Source organism: Pundamilia nyererei, unplaced genomic scaffold (genome assembly GCF_000239375.1).
Source record: "Pundamilia nyererei isolate P.nyererei 1_Seehausen unplaced genomic scaffold, PunNye1.0 scaffold00036, whole genome shotgun sequence".
Lineage (NCBI taxonomy): Eukaryota > Metazoa > Chordata > Actinopteri > Cichliformes > Cichlidae > Pundamilia > Pundamilia nyererei.
Genome location: NW_005187437.1, coordinates 679,447 through 690,248, shown reverse-complemented (window position 1 = coordinate 690,248; position 10,802 = coordinate 679,447).

The following is a 10,802-nucleotide window of genomic DNA, read 5'->3' as shown; positions in this document are numbered from 1 at the left end:
TTTCTCTTTTATTGTAGTGACACTCTACTGACAGTTTCTCTCTCGACTTTTGGTTCAGCACCCACACATGCAGCTTTCTAGATGCACTCCGACACTTCTCTCACACACTCCACTCTGGCCTCACTAAATCTGTTGCAGCCCTGTTGCAACACTGTTAAAATGTGTTTTGTTTGTTGATGATATCTTTCTGTATTGCTCAGGTAAAAACCTAGAACAGCTTCTGACTACTGTGGAAAAAGAGTTAAATATACTGAAAAATTGATGTGACATAAATAAGTTATCATTAAATATAAACAATTTTTTTTAATTAATTTTGGCACCAGACAAATGGAAAAATGTGGCTAAAATCAGGGCTAATGGATTTGAAATTGAAATAGTGTATGAAAATAAATTTCTTGGAGTGATAATTGATGATACGTTTTTTGGAAGTCTCATATAAACCATGTCAAAATGAAAATGTCAAAAACCATTGCTATTCTCCACAAAACAAAGGATGTCCTGAACAAGAAATCATTATACACACTTTATTGTTTTCTGTGGCTTCCATATATGACTTACTGCCTAGAGATATGGGGCAATACATATAAACCCAATACTCTTCCTATTTTTAAGTTGCAAAAAAGAACTATGAGAATTATACATCAATCGAACTATATAGAACCAACTAACATTTTGTTTATTAATTTGAATACCCTGAAATTTTAGGATCTAGTCGAATATACAGGGAGTGCAGAATTATTAGGCAAGTTGTATTTTTGAGGAATAATTTTATTATTGAACAACAACCATGTTCTCAATGAACCCAAAAAACTCATTAATATCAAAGCTGAATGTTTTTGGAAGTAGTTTTTAGTTTGTTTTTAGTTTTAGCTATTTTAGGGGGATATCTGTGTGTGCAGGTGACTATTACTGTGCATAATTATTAGGCAACTTAACAAAAAACAAATATATACCCATTTCAATTATTTATTTTTACCAGTGAAACCAATATAACATCTCCACATTCACAAATATACATTTCTGACATTCAAAAACAAAACAAAAACAAATCAGCGACCAATATAGCCACCTTTCTTTGCAAGGACACTCAAAAGCCTGCCATCCATGGATTCTGTCAGTGTTTTGATCTGTTCACCATCAACATTGCGTGCAGCAGCAACCACAGCCTCCCAGACACTGTTCAGAGAGGTGTACTGTTCTCCCTCCTTGTAAATCTCACATTTGATGATGGACCACAGGTTCTCAATGGGGTTCAGATCAGGTGAACAAGGAGGCCATGTCATTAGTTTTTCTTCTTTTATACCCTTTCTTGCCAGCCACGCTGTGGAGTACTTGGACGCGTGTGATGGAGCATTGTCCTGCATGAAAATCATGTTTTTCTTGAAGGATGCAGACTTCTTCCTGTACCACTGCTTGAAGAAGGTGTCTTCCAGAAACTGGCAGTAGGACTGGGAGTTGAGCTTGACTTCATCCTCAACCCGAAAAGGCCCCACAAGCTCATCTTTGATGATACCAGCCCAAACCAGTACTCCACCTCCACCTTGCTGGCGTCTGAGTCGGACTGGAGCTCTCTGCCCTTTACCAATCCAGCCACGGGCCCATCCATCTGGCCCATCAAGACTCACTCTCATTTCATCAGTCCATAAAACCTTAGAAAAACCAGTCTTGAGATATTTCTTGGCCCAGTCTTGACGTTTCAGCTTGTGTGTCTTGTTCAGTGGTGGTCGTCTTTCAGCCTTTCTTACCTTGGCCATGTCTCTGAGTATTGCACACCTTGTGCTTTTGGGCACTCCAGTGATGTTGCAGCTCTGAAATATGGCCAAACTGGTGGCAAGTGGCATTTTGGCAGCTGCACGCTTGACTTTTCTCAGTTCATGGGCAGTTATTTGGCGCCTTGGTTTTTCCACACGCTTCTTGCGACCCTGTTGACTATTTTGAATGAAACGCTTGATTGTTCGATGATCACGCTTCAGAAGCTTTGCAATTTTGAGACTGCTGCATCCCTCTGCAAGATATCTCACTATTTTTGACTTTTCTGAGCCTGTCAAGTCCTTCTTTTGACCCATTTTGCCAAAGGAAAGGACGTTGCCTAATAATTATGCACACCTGATATAGGGTGTTGATGTCATTAGACCACACCCCTTCTCATTACAGAGATGCACATCACCTAATATGCTTAATTGGTAGTAGGCTTTCGAGCCTATACAGCTTGGAGTAAGACAAAATGCATGAAGAGGATGATGTGGACAAAATACTCATTTGCCTAATAATTCTGCACTCCCTGTAAATGGCACAGATAATGTACAAAACACAAAATAAAATGTTTTGCTGCAGTACTCAGAAGCTGTTTGAAGTCAGAGAGAGTCAATTCGATTTGAGGGGAACAGATTTTTTTTCTGAAACTCTTGGTTGTTTTGCTTGGATGATTGTTGTGAAATTTAAATTAATGATGATGATATGATGATAAATTATGTCATGATCTGTGAGTCAAATTGTGTGGAGAAGAGAGGAGTGTGGCCCCAAAAGCAGGCACTGATGACTGACTTACTGAGTGAGAGCTTTATTTACAATGGGAGGTGACATACAAACAAAATCAGAGAATGCCCTTGACTTAAACTAAGAAAAACCTAAAGTGGGAAAAACGCAACCACAGACAAAGAACTAGGAACAACAGCAGAACGAAAGCAGATGAAACACTTGCACAAGCATTATGTTTTGCAACAATAATGTTGCAAGTATCTTGAGAGAGCTCATTGGTTTTACCCATCATAAGATGTTTCTTGTGTTACACCTTGGTATTGAGACACCTTTTTGTAGACCATCAGTTAATATTAATTTGCCCTATGTGACAGGATTGCTCTCTAATTACTGATAAATTATAAGTTGGTATCATGACTTTCCAAGCCTTTTTGCATTTCCCTTTCTTTATGAGTTCAATACTTTTTTGCTGTGTCATTTCTCATTATTACACATAAGCTAATTTATGGAAATCTCTGGTTTGATTTCTTTGCATGTGTAGATTGGATGAGTTGTTACCGACAGCTGGTGAAAATCTGTGTCAATAGCACCCTTAGTAAATATATTTACTCAGAAAATTGGAGACATTATCAATACTTATTTTACCCAGTGCATTTCAGTCTTATTCTTTATGATCAACAAATTTGATTTGGCAAAGAAGTATATGAATATATAGAATTATATATACTTGAAATTTTTATTTTTAATTCAGACTTCATAATTTTTTATACTTAGACATTTGTGGCATTTTCTTTATATTCCTCCAGATGGCCTGTGTGATGACGGTCGTTGTAAAGATGAGAGTAACATGAAAATACTACTGAGACAAAGAGAAGATGAAACAGAAGCTGTGAATTATGAGAAAGAACTGGTCAAAACTCTTCTGCAAATCTGCCAGGAGGTTCCAGAACACGTGAAAGGTAGGTAATGCTAAGATATACATATATAGCACATATATTTTTATTTATATATTTGTTCTGGTATTAGGTTAGACAGGATGGTAGTACAAATATTGTCACTGACCACTCATCTCAAAGCAAGAAAGACTTTGAACGTCCTGTTCGTTAGTGAGTTTTCTGTGTGCAGTTTGCCTGTTCTCCCTATGTCTATTGTTAGGTACATTTTTGAGAAAGGGAAGACAAATATGCTCATACTGTTTTATTAAGCAGTTGAAGGTTCAAGTCAAAAAACTGCTGCCATGTCTCTTTGCTCCCTGGGGAAATCCAAACGAACAAAAAGCAGCACACCCATATAGTAAATGCTTTTTATTATGTGTGATAAACCAGACACTAAGGTGATTGGTCAAAAGAGTTTAGGGTGGCCTTAGGTCTGATGTCGGCTCAGGTTTCTTCTGCAACTTTCTGGCACTTCTTATGTTTAGATGCCACCTCACCCATTATCATGGCAACCACCTCTTACCCTCCTCTGACCTGCATAAAGACAGAGCTACGGTGCATTCCATAAGGGCAGATTTATGACAGAAGCCCCATTAATGTGAAGGATCTTAGTCTGTTAGTATCTGTTAGAGTGACAGTCTACTTCTAAAACTTCTCCACAGTACATTGTGTGCAGAAAAAGACAAAACACAAATATGTGATGGTAATTATGAGATGGATCGCTACCTTATAGTGGTGGAGAGCAATGTTCCCTCTAAGCTGCGCGCGCAATTGCGCACTGCTGGCACGGTCTCTGCGCACAGAAAATCTGCGTTGCGCACAAAAAAAAAAAACTACTTGAATTGAAATTAAAATTAATACTTTAACAATTCTGTTTTACAGTGTTAGTCAGTGAGTGACTGGCGGCTCCCATTATTGGCTGGACTTATCCCATAGTCCAGCCAATAATGCGATTCACATTCGTATATACGCAGCTAATCAATGTCGTTGACAGGGTATGACAGTGTGCTTATGTGGGAGTGGGAGATTAACAGCTGGGGCAGGCTCCACTCCTTGGGCCTTTTTTGAGACCTTGGCAAAGTGGTGACACATCCAAATAACTTGTTTTGAATTGATGATCTTGGAGCATTGGTCAGTCCACAGCTGTGCGCTGACAAAGAAATCCTTTATATGATGGCAAAAAGAAATTCTCGGTCACAGTCAATCATGACTACTAATATAATGCCTTGCCAAATTAATTAGGACATTGTAGAACCATCCCCCACCTTTTTTTGCGCCACGGACCAGTTTATGTCAAACAATATTTTCACGAACCAACCTTTAAGGTGTTGTGGATAAATACAACAAAATAAAACCAGTACTGGTATTACAAAAACAGTACTGGGTTGGGGACCACTGTTGTAGAACCTTTAACACCGCTTGTGCCCACTCTTTGTGCTTACTGTGATCATGAATTCAGGTAATAATTGATATACTTTTGAAGTCAGAAGATTATTTTCTGCAGCATTACTTAGTGTTGCATTTTACTGTCACACATTTATGATCTTTATAGATTTCTATGAATTCTTGTTGTCATGGGAGGCACATCTAGTTATTAGGTTTAAGGAACAATTACTCTTCACATAAGGCCTGGTAGGTTTGTATAACTTTTTTCCTCTGATAAATGAAAGCATCATTTAAAAATACTTTTGGCCACTAGTGCTACCCCTCAGCTTCCTAGCAGATTTGTATGGCATAATTTTGAAGATCCATAGTGAAACTGGTATTCAAACTCTTTTTTTTTTTTTGGTATATGCACGAATGGTAAGAAATTGAATATCCTCATCCTCATTCATTGTCACCAAGAAGTCTTTTACATCTAAAACTGAATTTTGTATTTGCTCTGGTTAGTTTTTTTTGTCTAATATTAAAACTTCTTTGAGCATCTTAAATATGCAAGTTTGAAAATAGGGTGACATTTTTTTTGCAGCACTGCACCTATTTGTATCTCTGAAAAGATTTGGTTCTGAAGAAAACTTTAGTAGATACATAAAAATTCTGTATAAATTGCCAAAAGTTAGAATTAGAATCACATCTTTCAGAATATAAATTTAGAGAGGGCATGGTAAGAAGGATGCTTTCTTAGCCCTGGACCCTATACGACTAAACAGGCGACTCTGAATCCTCCCTTAGTTATGCTGCAACAGGCTGCTGGAGGCTTTTCATGATGCACTGAGTATTTCTTCTTCAGTCACCTTTCTCACTCACTATGTGTTAATAGACCTTTCTACATTGACTCATACTTGTTATTAATTTCTGGGTCTCTTTAATCCTGTCTTCCTTCTCTCACCCCGACCGGTTGCGGCAGATGGCCGCCCCTCCCAGAGCCTGGTTCTGCCAGGGCGTTCTTCCTGTTAAAAGGGAGTTTTTCCTTCCCACTGTTACCAAAGTGCTCGCTCATAGCACGTTTGCTCATTGCTCACAACACAAACCACAACCCCCACAACAATCATATGATACCAACAAATATTCCAACAGGGGTCTCAAAGCCATGGGCCACTGCTGGCACTGTCATGCCATTATAGGGCCACTCTATTGTTCAAGTAGTACAAACATAAGTGTACATATTAGTTTTTGACTGCTGGTGAAAATTGTTTTCTTTACAAATAACTCTCTCACTGAACTAACACAGCGATTCCCTCAACATGTTTGTACTTTCTGCTCATAATGCCTTCATATTAAACTTTTTTTTGCTTTTTAAAGAAGGTATTTAACATTGCACTGTTAAATATCAACACTTCACCGAGTTCTTTTGATTCCTCAGAGGCATCCGATGGAAGACAAAACACTGCTCAGTACCATTTAACACTTTATTTCTCTTTCAAAATACTTCTAGAAAGGATATGCGTCCTGCATGAAAATGGTGGTGTGTATCTCAGTAACTTTCCACTAGAGATGGTTCCCTCTTATCTATTTTTTCCCAGGCAAGTGTGAGCAAGTCTACAGCTTTCTACTCCCCAGTGACACATAGTCTAATGCCTTTATTTTTCAGGGCTGTGTCCACTAAATACTATATTATATGACTTTATAACACTTACTAATAAAAAAAAAGCATAGCATTATTGAGGCACTGCAAATGATTTAATCCCAACAGCACTCAACAACAAAATGGTGAATGGCCTGTATTTGTATAGCGCTTTTACTTAGTCCCTATGGACCCCAAAGTGCTTTAAACTACATTCAGTCATCCACCCATTGCCACACTGGTGATGACAAGCTACATTGTAGCCACAGCTGCCCTGGGGCGCACTGACAGAGGCGAGGCTGCCGGACACTGGCGGAACCGGGCCCTCTGACCACCACCAGAAGGCAGCGGGTGAAGTGTCTTGCCCAAGGACAAAACGACTGAGAATGTCAGAGCCAGGGCTCGAACTGGCAACCTTCTGCCCCATGGCAGATCAACACTACTAAAAGTCATCAAGCATCATCATGACGTCTGCTTTGGTGTCAGATCCCCAACAGCCCTGTTAACCAACCTTACCTATAATCCTTGGATAGAAGGCACACAACAATCATCATAAATAGCTGTAAAAACGAATAAGGAAACCCTAATGGACCTAATACACCCCTTCCATTGCCCAAGACTAAGTGCCAACTCTCATGAGCACATTTGCAATGTGTGTATGAAAATAATTATAAAACATTCTCAATCTTAACATTTTCCCTGCTTTCCCACATTTTAACGTGTGAAATGATTTATGCTTCTCACTGGTTCTCTAGAAAAAGTCTGGGAACTTTTGGGTCATGATAATCTTAAATTTATCATACCGAAATTATTAAACACACAAATAAAGTGTAAATTTCACAGAAAACATCAGAAATTCTCCTGTAGCTTTGCTCCAGCCCTGCCACCCTGTTTTGGGGAATGAAATCAGTTTAATTATCATGTTAACCTGTTGAACTCCTGGCTCCGCCCAGAGCCTGCATCCACAGAGCTGCCTAGAAACAAAACCTGTGTGTTAATATGAACTTCGCATTTGCAACTCCGTTTTCCCCCATCGTCTTTCCCTCACTGACCACAGCAGAGGAATTTATGTCCTGATTCAGCCATGAATCCAGCTCACCTGATTCATCACTGAACCCAACCGTCACTGGCATCTGATAGTGCGGCACTGCATTTTGTTCCCTTAATGTCACTGTTTTTCAATCTGTTAATTAGAGTCCTTAAACATAAAGTATACCACGTCCACCACAAGTCAATACAGCTGTGAATGTGGCCACTTATCAATCAATTACCAATCAATGACAAAATGATAGCTTTTATTTTCTGCATGTTTTAGTCAACCACTCACCCAGAGGATCTTCAATCCCAGAAAATTCCTTCTCCTCATTTAATAATATCTGTTATTCTTCCATGCCCTGGTAACTGGCCCGTCCGGAGCTGTATCATTTTGAAATATGCATACAACAAGCCAAACCACACCTTGGTGACACCAACCCTTTTTCCACCCTGAGGATGTCCAACGCCATCCTAGTCTGGACTGTCAAAGGTGACTTTATCGCTGACCATTCTGACAGTCCTGTTTATTGCATTTCCTGGTCAGATTAGCCAATTTCAATGAATAAACATAATCCACATAGTCAACATTATATTGAGTGTTATTTCAAAATATTATAGATTCGAACCCCCAATCTCTATGGGGTTTGCTAAACTATATTCATCTATAATTCCTCTATGTCTCTAAATCTTTGGAGAATTTTATGATTGGTGTCAAATTTTAGGAATTTCACCATAAGTGAAATTTATGGTGTTATCACCCCCATCAGGACTTACCTTTCCCACTTTTGGTGATATTCCTCCCTTGAACATTTGCAATTAACCTCCTTTGGCATGAAAAATTGGTGGCGTGGTCAAGTGGGTGCTATAGGAAACAAAAGCTCAGGACAGAACAGTTATCAGTCATGTGTTACATGCAAAATTTGCATATATTTTATTTTATGTTGATCCTCTGAGTATAATGGTACATATTAATTTAAATTTATCAAAGTTAAACACAATGGGTATTCTTAGTTTACTCTGGTCTTGTTCTTTTGCAGTACCACATCCTAGCACCTTTCTCCAGTGTCCATGCTCGCCGCAGGTGAAACCTGCATCTTCTTCTGTGTTTTCTGCGTTCTGAGGTGTCTTTTGAGCTCAGTTGCTCCTTCTGTCTCTGACATACTCCTTTCTCTGCTGCCCGATCATCCGTGTTGGTGTGTCAGTGCCCTGCACACTGTTAATAAAGAGTTATCAAGGTCAGCGTTCTGTTGCTCGGCCTATCTTTTCATCCAGACTTGATGGGCGTGTCATCGCAGCTCTGTCAGCTGAAACTGTCTGGGAATTTCCCCCCATTTAGTGAAACAGGCACCCTCCGTCTCCATCTGTGTGAGATCCCTTTCTTGCAGCACCGTTGACATTTTGTTGTTGTGGGTCCAGCTGCTGCAGCATTTTGTCAGGGTCACGTTGAAGATGGTAGAGGGGAGAGCAGAAGTCTAGGTCAGCCTCGGCTTCCAGGGCCTGTAAAGCAGCCTGTAAATGGGCATAAAAAGAAAAAAGAAAAAAGAAAAACAGACAGGAGTGGACGAACAGGAAAATGATGTGCTGTTTCCTGTGTTCCACGGAGAGTGGAGAAATGCCGGGCCGGGCCCTGTGTCAGCCTTCTCTCCCCCTTGTTTTTAAAAAAATAATATAATCAACTCGTAGCTCACCAAGATGACAGGACAACAGAAATGCATATTTAAAATATTACCACAAATTTTCTTCATACAGTAATCACTTGCTCAATCAGCAGAAAACATCTCACAATTTGACTATCTTAACCACTAAATCTATTGTTTCATCACTGGCTAGTCATTCCAGTCTCTCAGTTTTTTAAAGTTAAGCTGTTGTCCTGCAACCCGGAGAGTTTGTTTGTCAGTAGTGGATAAACTCAGCATTTAACAACAAGTTCTTTTGATTCCTCAGAAGTATCCGATGGAAGACAAAACACTGCTCAGTACCATTTAACACTTTATTTCTCTTTCACAATACTTCTGGAAGGGATATGCGTCCTGCATGACATGTTGCTGCGGATCTCAAAATGGTGGTGTCCCCCTCACAGTTTTAATACTGGGCACCCTAATTTGGTCTAAACAATAGTGTCTCAGTAACTTTCCACTAGAAATGGTCCCCTCTCATCTACTTTTTCCCAGGCAAGCGTGAGCGAGAGTCTACAGCTTTCTGCTCCCCAGTGACACATAGTCTAATGGCTTTATTTTTCAGGGCTGTGTCCACTTAATACTATACTATATGACTTTATAACACCAATTAATAAAAAGCATAGCATTATTGAGGCACTGCAAATTATCAACAGCACTCAACAACAAAATGGTAAATGGCCTGTATTTGTATAGCGCTTTTACTTAGTCCCTATGGACCCCAAAGCGATTTACACTAAATTGAGTCAATCACCCATTGCCACACTGGTGATGACAAGCTACATTGTAGCCAAAGCTGCCCTGCACTGACAGAAGCAAGGCTGCCGGACACTGGCGCCACCAGGCCCTCTGACCACCACCAGTAGGCAACAGATGAAGTGTCTTGCTCAAGGCAACCGAGACTGTCGGAGTCGTGGCTCAAACCTTCCAATTACAAGACGAACTGCCAACTCTTGGGCCACGATTGCCCAAATTGCATTTTATTTCTTCATGTCAATATATGAGCCGCAAGTAGGGGTGACGTGGGACGCAAATGGCCCCCAAGCCACGAGTTTGAGACCCCTGTTGTAGGGTCTACCTTACAATATAAAACACCTTGAGGCGACTGTTGTTATGATTTAGCGCTGTATAAATAAAATTGAATTGAATTGAATTCTTGCACTTTTTAAACTATTAGCCTGCTCGGCCAGTTGTTAGCAAGTATTTACATTATTCAATTATTACTGAATTGAACTGAACTGAATTATGTTGTAAACTGTCTGGATGTGCTTGGGAAGAGAGACATTATTTTATTGCATAATATAGTACTGATCACATCAGCTGATTGCACCACTCAGTACACTCAGCCACATAAGGAAAAATAATTTTCTGACTCCAGTTTCTCGGTCTGGTGAACCACTGGTCGACCTGACTCAAATGCGACCAAATTTTTCAATGGTGCGACTAAAAAAAATCTTTGGTCGCACTGTTCGGGTAGCAAAAAAAATAAAAGATTTCTGCAACTCTCCGTGTGGTCAACAACAGACACACATTTTGCCCCTATTGTGGACTAAACCAGTCAGAGATAGTCAGGGGCGGGACCTCTCTGATTGGCCGTGGTCCAGTTGAAAGTGCAGGTGGATAGAGAGAGGTGAGTAGCTTGAATAAAGCGATATTGATTCATTAAATCCTGAA